The following is an 18,856-nucleotide window of genomic DNA, read 5'->3' as shown; positions in this document are numbered from 1 at the left end:
CCATAGGAGTGCCCTGTATTTTACCAATTTCAAATGACTGTCACTCAAAATCATCAAAAATTGATATTGTCAAAATCAGATAATTTACACTGTGGCTAAAGAAATCCAATTTTTCATGAGAAATAAATATATATTTCGAAAGACTTCCTATGTTTGATTAGAGATGAATCGAGTCCATTGCTCTATTTGAACAACCGATAAGAAGCAACTAAAAAATCCCCAGACCAGACAGTTCATTCGTAATCACCGGTGATTTATAAAAGTCAAACAATTTAGTCTCCGACTCAAAAATCGTGTGTTCTAAAAATCAAATAAAATTTGTTGCATCTAACCAGCTTATTACAAACAATGCATTCAATAATTTCCTACTAAACTGCAGAGTGGTCCAAAATCCACTAGATCACTAAAAATTTGAAATTGGTTATGAAAGAATCAATGTAAATAAATTCATCTCCTGATAGTAAATTCATACCAACCCACATTATGTACTCTAAAAATCAAATAAAATTCGTTCTAACTTCTAACGATACATTCAATAATTTCCCACAAATACGTAGTGGTCCAAAGCCTACTATTCAAAATTTGAATTTGGTTATGAAAGAATAAATGCGAATTTTTAGAAAATGTAAGTTACTATTCTATTTTAAAACGGTCTAGTAACATTTACTTGATAGTGGTCTTAAAACATAACTGCATTCATCGAAATAAACTGATCTCTGGCCAAACAGCAATGCATTTCTAAAGAAATCTTGATCTCGAGATGCTACTCCGTATCCCCAACAGAGCAACAATCAAAGAGCAGCTCACCCACACGCAATCAGTCCGAAAGAAAAATCAGTTCCAAGGATGAGCTACTTACGTGTCACCGAAGCGACCAGGTCTGGAGAACACAAACCCACAACGCTGCACCCACACACAATACCGTCGTACGAGTCCCGGCACTGAAAACGGATCGAGAAGACGAAGACCAAGACCGGACCTCACCGTTTGGCTGACGTATCGTCCGGTCCACGCGTTAAAATCACTCACAGAAAACCCGCGAAGGCAGCGAAACCGTGCGGAGACACACGCGACACCGTGAAACAAAGAGCAACGACAACGAAAACCCGTAAACTAGACGATCGAGAAGTAATATGACGGTAACCCACGGGGGAACCGGCATACCTGGCGACGACCAGGCGTTAACTGAAAGCGTATGGCGGCCGAGGAACGCCGCTGACTGCCGGCCAATACACCTGTGTGCCCCCAGGTAGGAGAAGGTGAGCCGAGTAGGAGAGGCTGCCGGCTCTAAAGGAGAGGACCGACACTCCCGATACGACCTTTACACAAGAGATATGTTCACCGCGATAAACGGTAAACGATGCGTCGCCAGGCATTACCAAACGCAAGAGACCGAAATTTTACTGATAAACTTCCCAGGAATTTCTTTCTTGTGGTGTGTTTACACGGTTCAAGCGACCTTCTCTGTTACTATTGCCGTTTTCTTTCGATATAAGACGATGGCTCGCGACGGCTTTCGACGTATTGCGGGTGACGTTATTCGACTTGACTTTGTACTTCAGTGGACCGGGGTTTATGGGTCCCATAAAGGCCACTGTAGTGTTATATTCTATAATTCTTACGACACTTTATCGAATGGAACGCTACGAATCAGTTTTATTCGTAGCATAAAACTTAATTTTAAACGTGAATTGCAATAATAAAAACCAGCTGAAAATGACATAGGGCAGACCTGGACGACGGTGGCCCCAAAAACATATGCTGCTACTACTCTGAGACTGTCTTACCGAGCAAGAGAAGGAAAGAAACAGCAACATGTGTTTTTCGGGCCGCCGTCGCGTCGCCCAGGTCTGACATAGGCCATTATTCCGTTGGGGAAAGAGTGAAATCTGAAAGACTTCTTTTACGGTTTGTTTTATTCAATGTTAAAGCAAAATAAGTTCTTAATTGCGCTCCTATAAAATTACAAAAACCTGGCACAGGCCCTTCTCTCTCTCTCTTTCTCTCTCTCTCTCTTCCAAGGTTTGCGAGGCAAACACCTTTATTCTTGGGCAACATCTATGTAGAATAGTTCATACTAACTTACACTACATTAATAAATACAAGCTAGAGAAATTTCGTTCATATTATAAAATAATAGAAAAAAATAACCAATTAACGGACTTGCCCCGTAGACGACGGACTTACCCCACTCCACCTTAACAAAATTAATGATATTTGTATTTTATTCTTATCATAAGAAATAACTGATGGAAATTTTTTGATGAACTGCCTTAACGAATTTAAAAAGAAAAAATCAATTGCAAAATTTGCCACCGAACAAACAGACAAACAAACAAGAAAGCGAGCTAATAAAAACGTGGTAAAATTGAGCAATGTTATTTCCTGCATTACAAGCTCCATTTGATAATGTGATTGTTTATAGCTCGTTTTTGCATATCGCTAGACTGCGGATTTTATGCATTTTTGACGAAAATGGACACGTAAAATTTAAAGCAGTGGAATTAAGAAGATTTAAGGACATCAATGTATAAATTTCAGCTTAATAAGAGAATTAAAAGAAGAAATAAAGTGACTCCAGTGTCTTGCGTTCAATGCAAACATTTTTTATTCTGCATAAAAAAAAGATCCGCAGTCTACTTATCGCACTTATAAAAGTTAATTTCATTGATTTCTACAAACGAAGCGATGCTACACATGTACAAATTCATGTTCACACTTCACAAATTCACACATGTTCAATCTACCATTGAAATACGATTCTATCTAGCAGAGCGCATAAAAACAGTTCGACTTTCTTTTCGGAAAAATATGACATCGTAAATGTCACGCATGTGCGCCGACGACGCGACGGCGAGCGTGTTAATTTCTAGCCTTGACTGCTGCGGTTATTGGCCATATTGAAACAGCGAATGGCGAATAGAACAAATAAAACTTTTTCCATGGTAGAAAAATGACGCGTCGGCGACGACAGTTTATTCCGTCTATTTGACATGCTTTCACTAAAGTTATTTTGTTTGTGGTTTGAAGGTAAAGCAATATATGCCGCAGTTTTCACTTTCCAGATGCTGCGGTTTTCTGTTTGACGTATCAATGCCAACCATCTTTACATGTCGTTGGGTTTGATGTGTTCTCTCCAGACATAATGTCGTGTGTTTACAGTGTTTATAGTTTATTATATTCCATAGTTTACAACGCTATTCATGGTGTTATGTTGCTGTATGCGTTTAGCAACTTTCCTATTGTCTTTTTAGTTTATCCTAGTGTACTACATTTTTTAACCACTCTTTTCCCTACACATTTCTTCTTTATTTTGTTTATCTTGCATTGTGTGCACTATCACTTCAATATCCTTAGTTAAAAGCTTATTTATGTACATATTATTATTAAAAATGATTTACCATCTTATGAAAAGTAAAATAAAAATATAGTGTTTAGATAACTGCAATAATTCTTGGATAATTAATATAGTGTTTAGATATACTGCAATAATTCTTGAATAATTAATATAGTGTTTAGATATACTGCAATAATTCTTGAATAATTAATATAGTGTTTAGATATACTGCAATAATTCTTGAATAATTAATATAGTGTTTGGAAATACTGCAATAATTCTTGAATAATTAATATTGTAATTGAAGTACAATTTTATTGTGTTTTAAGTTAGAACTTTTAACTAGATCTGAATTTTCACAAGTTTATAGGAAGTTAACAATATTAAGTGAATATGTCCAAAAAAAATGAAGTTTTCTGTGATGAAGAAAAATGCAATCTGTAAAATTATGTATTTGTATAGAATTAAAAATTTAATGATCTCCACACCAATGTTCAACATACTAAACAATGAATCGACATGTGTTTATAAATATTCACTGTCCAGGTTAATTCCCATTCTCTTTCATTCACTATATTATTTATCAGAAGCTACAAATAATAAACAATGGATACGTTTCGGTATTAAAATAATTAATAGACTGAACAGATCATATACACTTATGATTTATGAAATGTATAAAAGTTATATATAATGTATAAAATGTATAAAACATTTCATCACAGTTTAAGAACAGACGGAAACAATTAATTTCCACTTCGTAACAATGTTCATAACATTGATGAATAATTTGTAGCTCGTTAAAATGCTCAAATAAAGAATGGAACGTCCCTCTCGCCGCCATTCGTCGCTGCAGAAAATCTCTTATGTAAAGGTGCCCAGTCTAATAATTCATTAGAGCGAATTTAATCGATCGTGTTCGCATGGTTTCGCCCCGAGGGATACCCTAATCACCGTGACACTCCTCGGAAAAGTATTTCTTCGGTCGCGCGTCGCGTCGGCTGAACTTCGTTGTAACATCGAAGTTCGTTGCCTCGAGACTCTTTCGCTCTAAGATAAATTACCTGCAGGCACTCCCTTCAACAGGTGGAACACCGCGACGGTTTACGGTTTAATTCTACAAAGTGTGGAGAGAATGCGAGGAGATTCTTGCGCTCTTATTGGAAAGATTGCGGGTCGAGCGATCACGGGACCGAGGTCTTCGGCTTTCGTGTAAAAGGCCATCCGGAATGTTGCTTTTATCCCGCGAGAAACAGGTTTTGCATATTCCGTTTGAGATCCGTCCTTTTGGATTATTTTCGAGACGAGTTCTACCGGTTCATCCCTCGGCCCGAACGTTTCCACAGAGAATCAAGGAAAGTGAAACACCGCGTGGATATCCATTATTCCTATAATATGCTAATTGAAGTGTCTCACATCGGTGCATCATGTTTTCAACAGGATCTATGTACTCGTTCGTTCGTTGCTTCAAGGTTCCCAGGAAGAGAGCACTCAATGAATATTTATTCTTCGTCTACAACTTGGTAATCGATTACACTGTGGTTCTAAAAATTACGTTCAGAAGGACGCTATTGGAATCTCGTGTATGTATTATAAGATTCCGTTTAATGACTGTACGCTTCTCCATTAAACCGCATTGTACAGTAACGATTTTATAATAGACTGTGTTTTAGTGGATCTTTGTTAGCATTAAAATGCACAGTTATAGATTATCCGATTAACCAAATGCATCTGGCTGAGTGGCTTTTAGTAAGATTACGTTCGTAAGTAACTTTCAAGTTGTCCTTATGTGTGATTTTCCTTCTACGCTGCATATACAGAGTGTCTCATTTGAAGTTTTGCTTCGCGAGAGACATCGTATAGCGATCACTAGACTGCGGATTTTATGCATTTATAACAGAAATATAATTTTGTTGCTCTGTAACTGTTTAGTGAATCCTAAACTACATATAAAAAAACTGGAGTTTCTAGTTGCGTTTTTTCAAGGTTTAAATAGGGTTTGAAGTGGAATTTTATGAATTCTCCATAAGAGGAGACGTGTTAAAATGTGCCAACTTTAAGTTGCTACAATTCTTAAACGGTGCAGTTGAATCGAACCCAAACTTTGGTAATTGCATTAATTTAGTAAGGATTATATCTTATAAAATTTTCAAAAATTTGGTTGCGTTTTTATATACCACCAGAACATCCTTAAAACAAAAATGAGTAGGTGCAATTTGACACGAGTTGACAAATTAAATGAATTTGAGAATATTAATTTATTAGTCCCAGTTTTTAAAATTATAGAAAAAAGAATATCGCTTCTATTTGGCTCTTGTTCTTTCTAATTGATGTAAACAATTTTTATTTTGCATAAAAATCCACAGTCTAGTAATCACAAATCTTCTTTGGGTGCACGTACTTCCGTCTAGCTAAGCTAAATTTTGAACGACACTGAATGACCTTGAATGACCTTGGAAGACGAAGGTGTTACAGGTCGATGAACTCGTCTCGAGATAGGCTTCACGTTTACCCAAATGAAAACAGACAGTTCCTTATAAAAAAAGGCAGAGGTCACCTTGAAATTACAAACGCAAGTCCACTTTGAGGATATTTGTGATGAAGATGCCCCTGCAGCCTCTATAAAGCTACCTATAGGAACATAATTGAACAATATTATTCTGTATCTAATTCTGAAGTCATGTAGAAGAAATACGTTGAACCGTAAAGGGTTAATTACGTACATTGTGGACTCTAAGACTCTCCGAACGAATTAGAAAAATGATCTAACGAAGAATTGAATGACCTTGAATGATCTTGGAAGACGAAGGTGTTACAGGTCGATGAACTCGTCTCGAGATAGGCTCCACTGCAGCGCCCACTCTAGCGGTTACGTCGCTCCGGACAAAAAGACAAATTGCCACCCCTTAAGAATATATATACATATATTTTTTAAATAAAGGTACATACTCTTTTTATCTCCAATAAAAATCAAATCATTTTATTTAAATTTCAATAAAAGCATTTATTCTAATAAAAGCAAATTTTCTATTAATTGGGTATTTAACACATGAATATTTTTCTCACAGTTACAGCCAAAATGGCGCCCCTAAATTTTCGCGCCCCGGACAAATGTCCGGGTTGTCCCACCCCCCCCCCCTAGAGCGGGCCCTGTCCACTGAATGATATTATTCTGTATTTAATTCTGAAGTCGACTAGAACTAACACGTTCGACCGTAAAGGGTTGATTACGCGCATTGTGAACAAGTTAGACAGTATGTAATGAGAAAGACGTTATCCAACAAAACACTGCTCCTCGGAACGTACTCTACGAACACGTTACAAACAATCAGCCTGATTGACAGTACTGGAATTCGAACTGTTCGCGGAACGCGGCTGATAATTAAGCGCTATTATAACTACGCCAGGCGTCAGTTCGACTCGAACGTCAAGTTCCAACCCGTCGGAGTATACGGGATGCAAAGGGGCGCGTTGGGAAAACTCGGACAATCGGGAGAGTAACACAGCTACGCGAGTACATAGTATGCCGCACGTACGGAACGATTTCGAGCCTGTTTCATTACCGCGAGCCACGTCGGAGTATTGTATCGGCGGTCGAACAAATTGCTTCCTTCCATACGGTTTTCGAATTGCGGATACCATAAATACCGGTCCACCTACGGGGAATTCGTCGGACGGAATTCATCAGCCGACAAGCCGGCGAGGAGTCGTAAGTTATCGGAATCACGGGAGGAAAATTGAACCGATACGAAATAAAACGTCGTTCAGAGCAGCCCCCCCTAGATCGTTCTTTCTCTTCTCTGTCTCGTTGTAAAAATAATGCGGGCAACCCGATACATTTCTGGTTTTCTTTCTTGCGGGACCGTTTTCTTTTGGAACGTATGGGGAATAAAACGTACGGAAATGGACGTGACTACGACCGACATTGCTCCGGCATTTTGGGACTTTGGGAACTGCTCGACGCCCGTATAAATTGCTATCCAAGAGCGATCTCTTGTTCTATGCTGGATAAATGGCGGAATTGTTCCATCGACGGGAAATGTATTGGTCGACGTCGACCTGGTCGGAGAGGTTATGTATGCGTTATGGTACCTTCAGATTTTTAACAAATGTTTATGCATTTAAGGGGGAACTATACCCTCGATTTGTAACTAGAAAATAACTATTTATCAATGTTATAAACCTCTGTGCAAAAAAAAAGTTTGGTAACATTGATAAACACGCAACTGCCTAATGAACACGAGATGGAGTTGCTTGTTATTTCCATATTCTATTCAGCTCGTCGCGAATGCCGTTACACAGGGCAGCTCGCACTAATATTAGTGCCACCGATGAGAATATCTACCTCGTCTGTGTCAGTTTTGCTATGATTCCACGTTGATAGCAGTGCAGCAGTGAAATGTTGCACAATATCACAGCACTGATTGACAGTCCTCCTGACTAGGCGCCATCTCGTCTAAACGAACTGCACTAAAATTGGCTCTAGACTGGCTCTGCATCCGGGAGGACCTCTGTCTTCATGGGGAAATCTATGCTAATGTGAATGAAATCACGCGCCTCGATTTTTTGACCTTATACGAGCATATTTTGAGCTGCACAAAGGTTCATTTGATAGAGGAGGGTTCATTACAGGGCGCTCTTCTCGTCATATCAGTCAAAAAAGTCTCTTTGAGACAGAAAAATACATTGAAATCTGCGGTTATTTTTCTAGATTTTTTCTCTACTTTGGGCACTCATATTATTAGATATAAACATAATCTCGTTAAATCATGAGAAGAGCGCCCTGTATTTAACCTTCCTGTACAGAATGAGTCCTCACCCAGCTCAAAATATGCTCAAATAACGACAAAAAATCCAGGCGCGCAAACCCATGTTTCGACCAAAAATCTAGTAAGATTCTAGTTCCTTTCTAGTTACAATCCGAGGGTATAGTTCCCCCTGGAGGTACAATGGGAGACAAAAGTACAAGAAATTTGAAATCCATCAATACATGGCAATAAAAGCCATTCATGAGTATATTTTGCATTAAACTTTTGCGAATACTGTACCCTCTGTAGCTATATTCAGTGGTCTACACTTGTCGCGTTTCCATGCTAGTGACGTTTTGTAACAGTTTATAATTTTGTTGCTCTGCAACTGTTTAGTGAATTCTAAACTACATATAAAAAAACTGGAGTTTCTAGTTGCGTTTTTTCAAGGTTTAAATAGGGTTTGAAGTGGAATTTTATGAATTCTCCATAAGAAGACGTATTAAAATGTGCAAACTTTAAGTTGCTATAATTCTTAAACGGTGCAGTTGAATCGAATCCAAACTTTGGTAATTGCATTAATTTAGTAAGGATTATATCTTGTCAAATTTTCACAAATTTTGTTGCGTTTTTATATACCACCAGAACATCCTTAAAACAAAAATGAGTAGGTGCAATTTGACACAGTTGACAAATTAAAAGAATTTGAGAATATTAATTATTAGTCTCAGCTTATATTAAAATTATAGAAAAAAGAATATCGCTTCTATTTGACTCTTGTTCTTTCTAATCGATGTAAACAATTTTTATTTTGCATAAAAATCCGCAGTCTGGTGATCACAAATCTTTTTTGGGTGCACGTATTTCCGTCTAGCTAATTGTAAGCCAAATTTTGAACGGCACTGAATGACCTTGAATGACCTTGAAAGACGAAGGGGTTACAGGTCGATGAACTCGTCTCGAGACAGGCTTCACGCTTTCCCAAATGAAAACGGACAGTTCCGTATAAAAAAGAGCGATCTCTTGTTTTTTGCTGGATAAATGGCGGAATTGTTCCATCGACGGGAAATGTATTGGTCGACGTCGACCTGGTCGGAGAGGTTATGCGTTATGGTACCTTCAGATTTTTAAGAAATGTCACAATGTTCAAGGGCTGCCTGCATAAATTGACAAGATTATATTAACTATCGAATGATATACTGTTTCTTCAGACACTGGCCTAACTAATGTGACTTGTCCGGTACTGATAGAGAGAGGCTAACTTGCCGCACTAGACTCTTCCTAAACATCTCGTAACAATTTACCGAGACACTTCAAGGTGTATCGTTCTGGGTTACATAATCCAAACGTCCTGAAAATGCTAATGAAACTTCACGTTTGCAGTTATCCTGCAATCCGTTACTAGAAAGTTCATCATGTGGCAGTAGAGCTAACTCAGCCGCCCTAACCACCCGACGAATTCTCGAACCCGGTCCTCTTCATCGTGCATTTCAGCTCTTGAATTTAAGAATCAAGGAACGATTTTCATCCAACACTGGCGTAACTCCGGATAATTCGGTTCCAGAGTTCGTTCATGCGTCTAACGTACTAAACTTTTCCCACGATTGCACGCCTCCGAAATTGGCAAACAGTGAAGTTTCGTTCCCGATGTCCAGTAGATCGGATCCCTCGGATCCTTGCTTGCCTTCGTGTTCCTTCGGAACGAGTCTCTGAAACTTTTCTCCGTTAGCTACCCGGGTGAAGGGCCAGTGAACGCGATAGGTTTCCGCGTTCCCTCCCCCGTCGAAGATTACGTTCAATCAGAATTAAGGATGTACTTGCGGAGAGCATCGACGAACCGGGATCGGTCGATGATCTTCGTCTCATTTGCCCGATTCCGACGGAGTTTAATCCGCAGAAGGTCTCCTCGACTTCCTTCCTTCCCGTCGAGTTCAACCTCGAAAAGGTCGATAGCAAGTTCCGGCAACCCCGCGGCTTATGGGAGCATACTGGTTTTCATTTTAACAAGTCGATTTTTTCGCAATTTTCCTTGAGAATAAGTGTGCAAACATATTTGTCTGGATTCGTAAAATTAACATAGTTACAGCCGTCTGAAGAACAGTCTTGTATAGACGAGTTAAAACATCAATTACAAAGAAAAGAATTGTAACGTGAAACGTCACAGTGAAAAGATTCATGGAAATTGTTAAATTCCGCAGCATTTACCCGAGACTACCCCCTTGATGTCCTCCCACCCTCTACCAGCGTCGATTTTCGCGAGAAGTCCCACGTAAATATTACCCCATGAATAACGCAAACGTCGTGGAACGTAAAATGGAAAGAAGCGTGACGCTTTGATCTTATCGGATTTCTCGGGATGCCGTGTAATTTCAGAACCGGGGGAGAAACGCCGCACTGTCTGCCATTAGGGCGACGCGGGGGTGGACGTACTCTAAATTGCATGATTTTTCTGCTTTGTCGAAGCTGTTTGAATATGTGATGAGGAACTAATCATTTCTTCGGAGATTATTGTTTACGAGATTATTTGTTTAGCTCTTTCTGAACGTTTGCATCATGTTTAAAGAGGGCAAGACGCCTTCAACGTACCATTCTTCTCGAATCTCTTCGATTTTATATTGAAAATTGAGAGTCAGAGGCAAAATCTAATTAGTTTGTAGAACTTTTTGTTTTAATGGTAGACATTGTATAAATGATTCTGCAGACATTGCTAAATGCAACGGTGTATTTTTTGATTCAGTAAAGTCGCGATCACTGTCCAGTGCCTACCCACTCCACTGTAATGCTGTCCTTCTCTATGTTCGGCTTTCTTTTGAACTCTCGGCACGGTAGACACAATCATAAAAATATAATGTCGGTATGCGATCATTGTCCGTGCAGAAAACAGGCTGTTGGACAGTAAACGCGACTTTACTGTAGTATTATAAAAATTTTAGTAGAACGATTAGAATGTAAGCCTGTCAATAATTATATGTATAATGTCACTTTATTAAAATTAATACTGCATTTTTATTTGGTTCCAGTAGTTTGCAATTGATGCAGACAATTTTCACTTTGCATAAATAACTAATCCAAATGTTTACTAAATTCTGATAAACATTATAGGTAACTGTTTTCGTTTAGTAAATACAGACTCGTAGTCTATTATGTATTCACTCTACGTTTAAGAAAAGTGTATTAAAATATATAATAATAACTAACTCAACCCAGTGTTGAATTCTATTCAATGTACTTTTCTGTTGTTTAAAGAAAATATTTTGTGAAAGATAATAAAATAAAAACAATCACAGTTTAGTACCTCCACAGGAAATTAATTAGGACTACTAAACTAATTTGTTGTCGTAAGTTAACTATGAAAATACTAACATTCTACCTCATGGCTCTATCAAATTGGAAAAATTTAAGAACGACTCTAACTGTAATGGAGTTGGAGCACGACAAGATTCCTCGGAGCATCTTCCTCGACGCCTCTTTTGTGCCGCTAAAGCAACGTTTATTTCCACTCATCTGTCTTCTATTGTTCCTTCAACCCCTTCAATTATGACAGTGATTTAAGAGGGTATGTTACTTGACCGTAAAGTTGGAACGGGTAAAACCATCTATCCCCATGCGATGGGCGGCCATAAATCTTCTAAGAGGACACGGGCTTCCTCCACTTTGCTGGTTGACATCCACCACAGCCAATACCTCAATATTTTCGTAGTATACATCGTATCGACACATGATACCCATGGACAGAGGATGCAACAACTGTCCGCCAATGTCGATAGGTTCATCGTGTGCAAAAGGAAAAGTGGAAATACTGATACGACAATGAAGTGGAGGGAACTGTGGTTCGAAAATTTATAATATAGGAGTAACACAATCGAATCTTGATAAATCAAACCTCCATAAATCGGAAACCTCTATAAAACAATAATTTTGTTCATTTCCTTCTGCTAGAACCTCCAAAAATCGATATAAACCTCTAACTCGAATTGTTTACCACGTGTCCAAATTTATTACTTCAGCTCAGTAACTAGAACTCGGAATAACCAAAAAGGAAGGAAAAATATTTTTCATTTTCATTTTCAAATGATACAAAAAATAATTTGAAGAGTATTTACGTCGGACTATTCGAGAATTGTTTACTATACTGAAGTTATTTCTTCAATTATTAATTAATATAAAAAGTTCACTTTTCACAGGACCACAAAGTTTTGAAAGAAAATTACAAAATGTATTCTATATTTTAAGTATTCTAATATTGTTTCCAAAAATTGAATATTAACTGATCGAATGAAATGGACTGAACACCACAATACTGTAAACTCTTCAAAATTGTAAAGAATTATAAATCAAGTCTAATATTTTCTGGGTTCTCACATTTTTGAAAAATCTTATCTGAAGGAAAAGCACATATGTGCACACACGCGCGTTATTGAAAATATTGATTGGATCACTTGGATATTAATCTTGTTATCGCGTGTATCCTCGCGCCCCATCAGTATTCCGGAATTAATTAAAACCGATATTTATTTTAGAAATGTACAGCTTACTGTCGCGACCGAAACCCAAGTCCGAATATAAACCGTTTTATCAATCGTGTTTTATTAATCGCATTAAAAATTTAACTCTTTTCCATTGAATTTTGTAAGAGGGATCGATGCCTCCTCTACGCGCAACGCAATTTCATGGAAATTCCTGTATTAAATCGGATATTAAAGTGACAGTTACTTGACGAGATCGTTTATTTAAACAATTTCATGCTGCCAATGGGACGCAGACGGTCCGATATCCGCTCGACATCGGAACAGAAAGTTATGATGTTATGTAGTAGGGGAAAATGAATTTAATAATCGACATCTTTTTTTTCCCATCGACTGTTTTAGCTAGTTCGATTGAAAAAAGAAAACGAACGAACGCAGTCGTGCTTACAGAGATTCGCGTATTTATTCTGGATTTGCAGTTGGTCGTAACGCACGATGGAATTGGGATATTTCGTTGACGCATTTGTAACGGCCGGATTAGTGCATGACAAATCGGAGCAGCAGGAGAACGTTAATCCGGGAACGGTACACTTGCTATTCCGGAAAATTGTTACGCTCGCGTCCCAGTTGTGTTAATCATTTGATTTCTAATTCTTTCTTTCGCGCCAGCATAGAGAACATAATTTAAAACCACGCGGTTTTGGAATTGTAAAATTCACAGTGAAAGAAAAACGGAAGATAAGAAATATCAATATGTATCATTTTTCACTGTTTCACAAAAGAATTGGATTAAAATATCAAATTACTTCTAAATTCCAGGACCAAAAATAACAATTATTCTAAAATTTTGTACGATAAAAATCACGAATAAAAAGTTGATTGTTATTGAAATTTAAGATAATCTACACAAAATATAAAGAAAAAACTTCGAAGTACAAAATGATACGAGTAGTATACGAGTATAAAGTAATAATATTATACAGTTTATGTGTGTATTATTTACTCATGGGCAATCACTTAACAGCTTCTTAACAATTGAAGAATAATTATTCAACAAGTTATATTGAGTACAATTATCGAATAACGTCTTTTAGGATTTTTAGTTTGAAGGAAATCATTAAATTTCTTTTAGATACAGCACAGTCATTAAAAGAGCTACCAGTAGGCATCCGGTAGGTGAGATACTAAGATAGCGGTACAGTTATGTTAACCATTAATGGTGCTGAATATGCAGATTCTTAGAAAGGACTTCCATTATGCTACACTTCATAGTTAATCTATTCATCTCTACGAATGTGTAAAGACTACTATAAAAACTGTACTCATCTGCATAAATGTGTAAAAACTACCATAAAAAATTCGTTCATCATAGATGTGTACAAACTTGTTGAAAAAATTCATTCATGTCTGTAGATTGCAAATCCTCCCATAATTGCTAACTGTTCTACTTCTAATGCAACTGTTACACAATGATTTTTCCTTTGACCCACTCTGATCGTTTCGTGTTGAAACAATATTTTAGTACTAATAAATCACGTATTCTCTACTAATATCAATGATACTTGAAAAAATAAAAGAGGTATTTGCAGAAAAATAGTCGCAGCTTCTGGTAAAAATTAACCATTTCTTTTCTATGGTGTTCTGTTTGTTTTCTTATAAGTTTTAATTAATATCATTACATGGAACGTTAAGCGTAATGAGATCAATTAGTAGAGATCAATTACTAGATCAGTAAACAACATTTTTGTATCATACACAGAAAAAGGTTTTCAATCCTTCCACATTTTGAAAAAATTCTGAACATTGTTGAAAATATTTATTTCTTAGAAAATGAAACGTATAATTATAATTTAAAAATTTATACATTTCTAATATTTAATATTTAATGTAATTATAAAAGATTGCGAGACAATATATTGTCTTCAGCTTATTAAAATTGTCAAAAAGAAAAGCGAGTTGTATGCTGCAGATTTTTGTAATCAATAACAACAATTATCGTTCTGCATAAAGATTATTGCATTATTAAAGACAATCTAGTGAAATATAATTCATCTGTAAATATTAAAACGTGTAAAAACTCTTTTCATGCGACCTAATATTTTATTCAAACCTACAAAAATAGGATTAAAGTGGTTCGTATAATATTGTCCACCGCAGAGAATTTTATTTTATTATTGGCACGAGAGGAGTGACGCGTTTCCCGGGTCCTTCTCGTGACTGATGTCAGAGCGAAGGCAAAGTAAAATTAAGTTTGTAGGTCAATCGATCCTCCGGAAGAGGAACGACATTCCGGCAGATGCACTTGGCCCATTTCGCGCGTATTTGTTTCGCGAGGTCCAGCCCTGGTCTCTCCCCGAATTGCGTTCTAAATAATGCATCGTTCGCGGGGACGTTTGACCACGTTGAAATATGCCGGGCATGAAAGTGATTCAAGAAGCCGGGGCTGCTTCCTTCAATCGGTAATTCTAGGACGGCGGTACACGGCAGGAAAAAAAAGCTCCGCAAGGAGAAGAAGAGAAAAACGAAAAACCTGAATGGCTTGCTAGCCGTGACATCAATTTTTATTACACTGGTTGTTCCCGCGCGACGCAGTGGATTTTCAACGGACGCTTTATTTCTGATTCTATTCTCGTTTACAGCGTAAAAATACGTTCGCACGTTTCTGTTAACGTCTGGTGGAGCTTGCAGATTTTTTTGCCAGAAAAATATTCCATTGCTTGACTTCGTGAAATTTATTGTACCAACGGACGAAAACAACGCGCACTTATTTATAAATGTGTAGGGCGACTTGTCCGGTGAAACAACGTAATTCGTATCACACAAATAACATTTATGGTGCACGATTCGCGTTGAAATTTATACAGCAACTCTAAATTGTAAGTTCACTGAATTGTAAGGTAATACTATAATTTATTAAGCAGTTCGAACGACATCCTGCAAATTCAAAGTAAGCATTGTTTATTTATTATTTAGACTTACGGATTATTATATTTCCAACCAAAATAAATAAACATTTGCAGGCCGATCGTAAAGAATAAAATTAGTAAGTTCACTAAATCGTAAGACAATATGTACATTAATTTATTAAGCAGTTGTTCGAACGACATTCTGCACATTCAAAGTAAGCATTGTTTATTTATTATTTAGACTTATAGATTATTATATCTCCAACCAAAATAAATAAACATTTGCAGGCCGATCGTAAAGAATAAAATTAGTAAGTTCACTAAATCGTAAGACAATATGTACATTAATTTATTAAGCAGTTGTTCGAACGACATTCTGCACATTCAAAGTAAGCATTGTTTATTTATTATTTAGACTTATAGATTATTATATCTCCAACCAAAATAAATAAACATTTGCAGGCCGATCGTAAAGAATAAAATCAGTAAGTTCACTAAATCGTAAGGAAATACCATAATTTATTAAGCGGTTGTTCGAACGACATCCTGCAAATTCAAAGTAACCATTGTTGATTTATTATTTAGACTTACGGATTATTATATTTCCAACTAAAATAAATAAACATTTGCAGGCCGATCGTAAAGAATAAAATCAGTAAGTTCGCTAAATTGTAAGGAAATACCATAATTTATTAAGCAGTTGTTCGAACGACATCCTACAAATTCAAAGTAAGTATTATTTATTTATTATTTAGACTTACGGATTATTATATTTCCAACCAAAATAAATAAACATTTGCAGGCACAGATCATAAAGAATAAAATTAGTAAGTTCACTAAATCGGCAATACATTAATTTATTAAGCAGTTGTTCGAACGACGCCCTACAAATTCGATGTAAATATTGTTTATTTATTGTTTGGACTTGTGAATTATTAGCCAGGTGAGGGGAGGGAGCACGAATTGAGGGGAACAAGTTACCCTCTCTCTGCCAGGTACCGGATCAATCACGTGACGTTGTGACACATGCACGACAGAGACGAGGCGCGTCATGTGACCAGGTGCTACGGAAGAGGGGGAAATAGCGTCGTAGAAGGTGAAGATAGAGTGGGGACGCAAGTCTTAATCTGACGATTCTGCTCCCTATCCGAACGTGACCTGCATCTTGAACCACAATATGACGCTTTTCATAAATATTGAAAAATTGTCAAGTGTAAACTTTTATGGTAGACTGTACGCTCCTGGAACACGGACATCCACTTTTTCAGGACGTCCACATGCATTTTTAAAAGATCCCTTAACACGTTCGCCACCATCGTCGTGGATATATGACGTCCGCAATCTCGCGATTTACTTAGAGATAGTCAAATGAATTTTACACTTTTCGTTGTTTAACACGTTACATTTGCAATTTAGTTGGAGATGATCAAATTAATTTTATACACTTTGGATAATCACAGAATCTATGACATTCTTCCGTGAAATTGTTTTAATATTTAGTAAAACAGGTGCACTGCATTTAATGAAAAAATGAAAAAAATTTTCAAAAATTTTTCAAAAATTGCTAGAATATAAAATTGGACAGAGTTTATTACGATTTAGACTTATTTCAGATCTACAATGGCTACTGCTATTAATAATATTTTATTCGATGCTACTTTCTTAAAATTTGTCTAGAAAAATTGCAAATTGCATAAAATTTAATGAAACATTTTCATAGTGAAATTAGGCAGCGAAACAAATGCTGATAGCGACCACGTTAATGTTAATTACCCGGTAAGTACATTAACCTTTCAACTGGGTGACTGTGCAATTATGAACGAAGACGCAACGAAAGACAAGTAAAATCGAGATAACAGAAATTAGAGCGCAGCCGACGTAAATACAATGTGGATACAACATAATTATTAAGTGAAATTGTATTATTATTATTTTAATATTTACAGCCCCACGATCTTATATACAGGGTGTCCCAAAATTCGTGAACTTCCCGGAAGGAGGTGGTTCCTGAGACCATTTCAAGCGACATTTTCCTTTGCAAAAATGTTATCCGCAGTTTGTTTAGGAGTTATTAACGAAAAACACGGACCAATCAGAGCGCGACCTAGACGCAAGTTGCCACAGTCGGCCCAGCGCACAGTGTCGCGAAATGCCTGTTTTTTGGACAAAAATCAATAACTTTCGTTCTGTTCATGATAGAGACATGAAACAAAATGGGTTTTCTTCTTTATATTGTAAGCAATCTCAATATGATGTTATTATAAATATAGTCATTTATTTAAACAATAAAAAACGATTTCAATAAAAAAAATTTAATTTTTTTGCGCGTTATTAGTACGTGATATTTACAATTTTTAAGTAGCATAATTAATATGTAAGTATAATAGAAATATAAGTATAATAGATAATAATAAATACATAAAAATAATAGATAATGATAAATACATAAAAATAATAGATAAAAATAAATACATATAAGTATAATAGAAAATATAGATATTAAAAAACAACTGTTTCCCTTAAATTTTATTCATATTATTATAAATTATTCATATAAATTATAAATTATAATATACATATATATATATATATATATATATATATATATATATATATGTATGTGTTTTTAAAATATATAAAAAGTAGATTAATTTTTTTTGTTAATAACTTTTTTTATAAACGATGACCAACGAGTAACACCATTACAACATTATTCGGGGTGCTGACCTGGACAACATTAAAAAATCAGCATGATCGGAGGGTGTTACCTTTTGTAAATAATTATCAATGATTATTAGAACATTAATTTTTATTTATTTAATCATATCTGTAATTTATGTAATATAAACATTCTTTTATTTATTCAACAACCGTAGTCAAATCTCATATGTATATCTACAAGAGGATATCCGCGTACTCGGCTGCTGACCGGTTCTTGCTATATATTTTGTTAAATAACTCTGATGTTTGCCGGAAGTTGCAAATTAGACTTATATAATATCAAAATATACTATCTTAGGAATAGACACAACCAAAATCACCGATACGTTCGGATACGTTTTTTTTTATCCTCTGGTAAAGATTAGGGAAACCTATAAAATTTTATTGTTTCGTTTCAGGTCAATTATTATGTTGCATATAAGTATTACAAAATTTTTAAAGTTGAATTACAATTAGTCAACCCTTAGCCATTATTTCCTAAAAAAATTATTTCCTAGAAACGTGTTTTGTTCATATCACAACGTAAACAAGTTACGCTAAGAATTGATGTACTATTTGATCTTCCTAATATTCGCTTACAAGATTCCCTGCAACTAATTTTCTACTGCATTTTTTAAATTTTTGTTTTCAAAAAATGATTATTTGGACTAGGGATGTCGATTTTTAATCGATTATTTA

The 18,856-nt window shown here is 36.1% G+C and overlaps 1 protein-coding gene across 4 annotated transcripts in view; it reads right to left on the bottom strand.

Moving 5' to 3' along the window:
* The window catches only part of Pgant9 (polypeptide N-acetylgalactosaminyltransferase 9), a 498,492-nt gene that overhangs the window by 409,960 nt on the left and 69,676 nt on the right, over positions 1–18,856 (bottom strand). Inside the window, exon 1 of one of the 4 annotated variants that reach the window (XM_076428490.1) lies at positions 860–17,821. The exons of the other annotated variants lie outside the window; for them this stretch is intronic. The gene's annotated coding sequence lies outside the window, so the exon portion shown is untranslated. Of the gene's footprint in view, positions 1–859; positions 17,822–18,856 lie in introns of those variants that run through there. 4 annotated transcript variants of the gene reach the window in all.

This window comes from Lasioglossum baleicum, chromosome 8 (genome assembly GCF_051020765.1).
Source record: "Lasioglossum baleicum chromosome 8, iyLasBale1, whole genome shotgun sequence".
Taxonomy (NCBI): Eukaryota; Metazoa; Arthropoda; class Insecta; order Hymenoptera; family Halictidae; genus Lasioglossum; species Lasioglossum baleicum.
The sequence above is the reverse complement of the archived record's forward strand: the minus strand, read 5'-3'. Positions and strand labels throughout refer to the sequence as shown.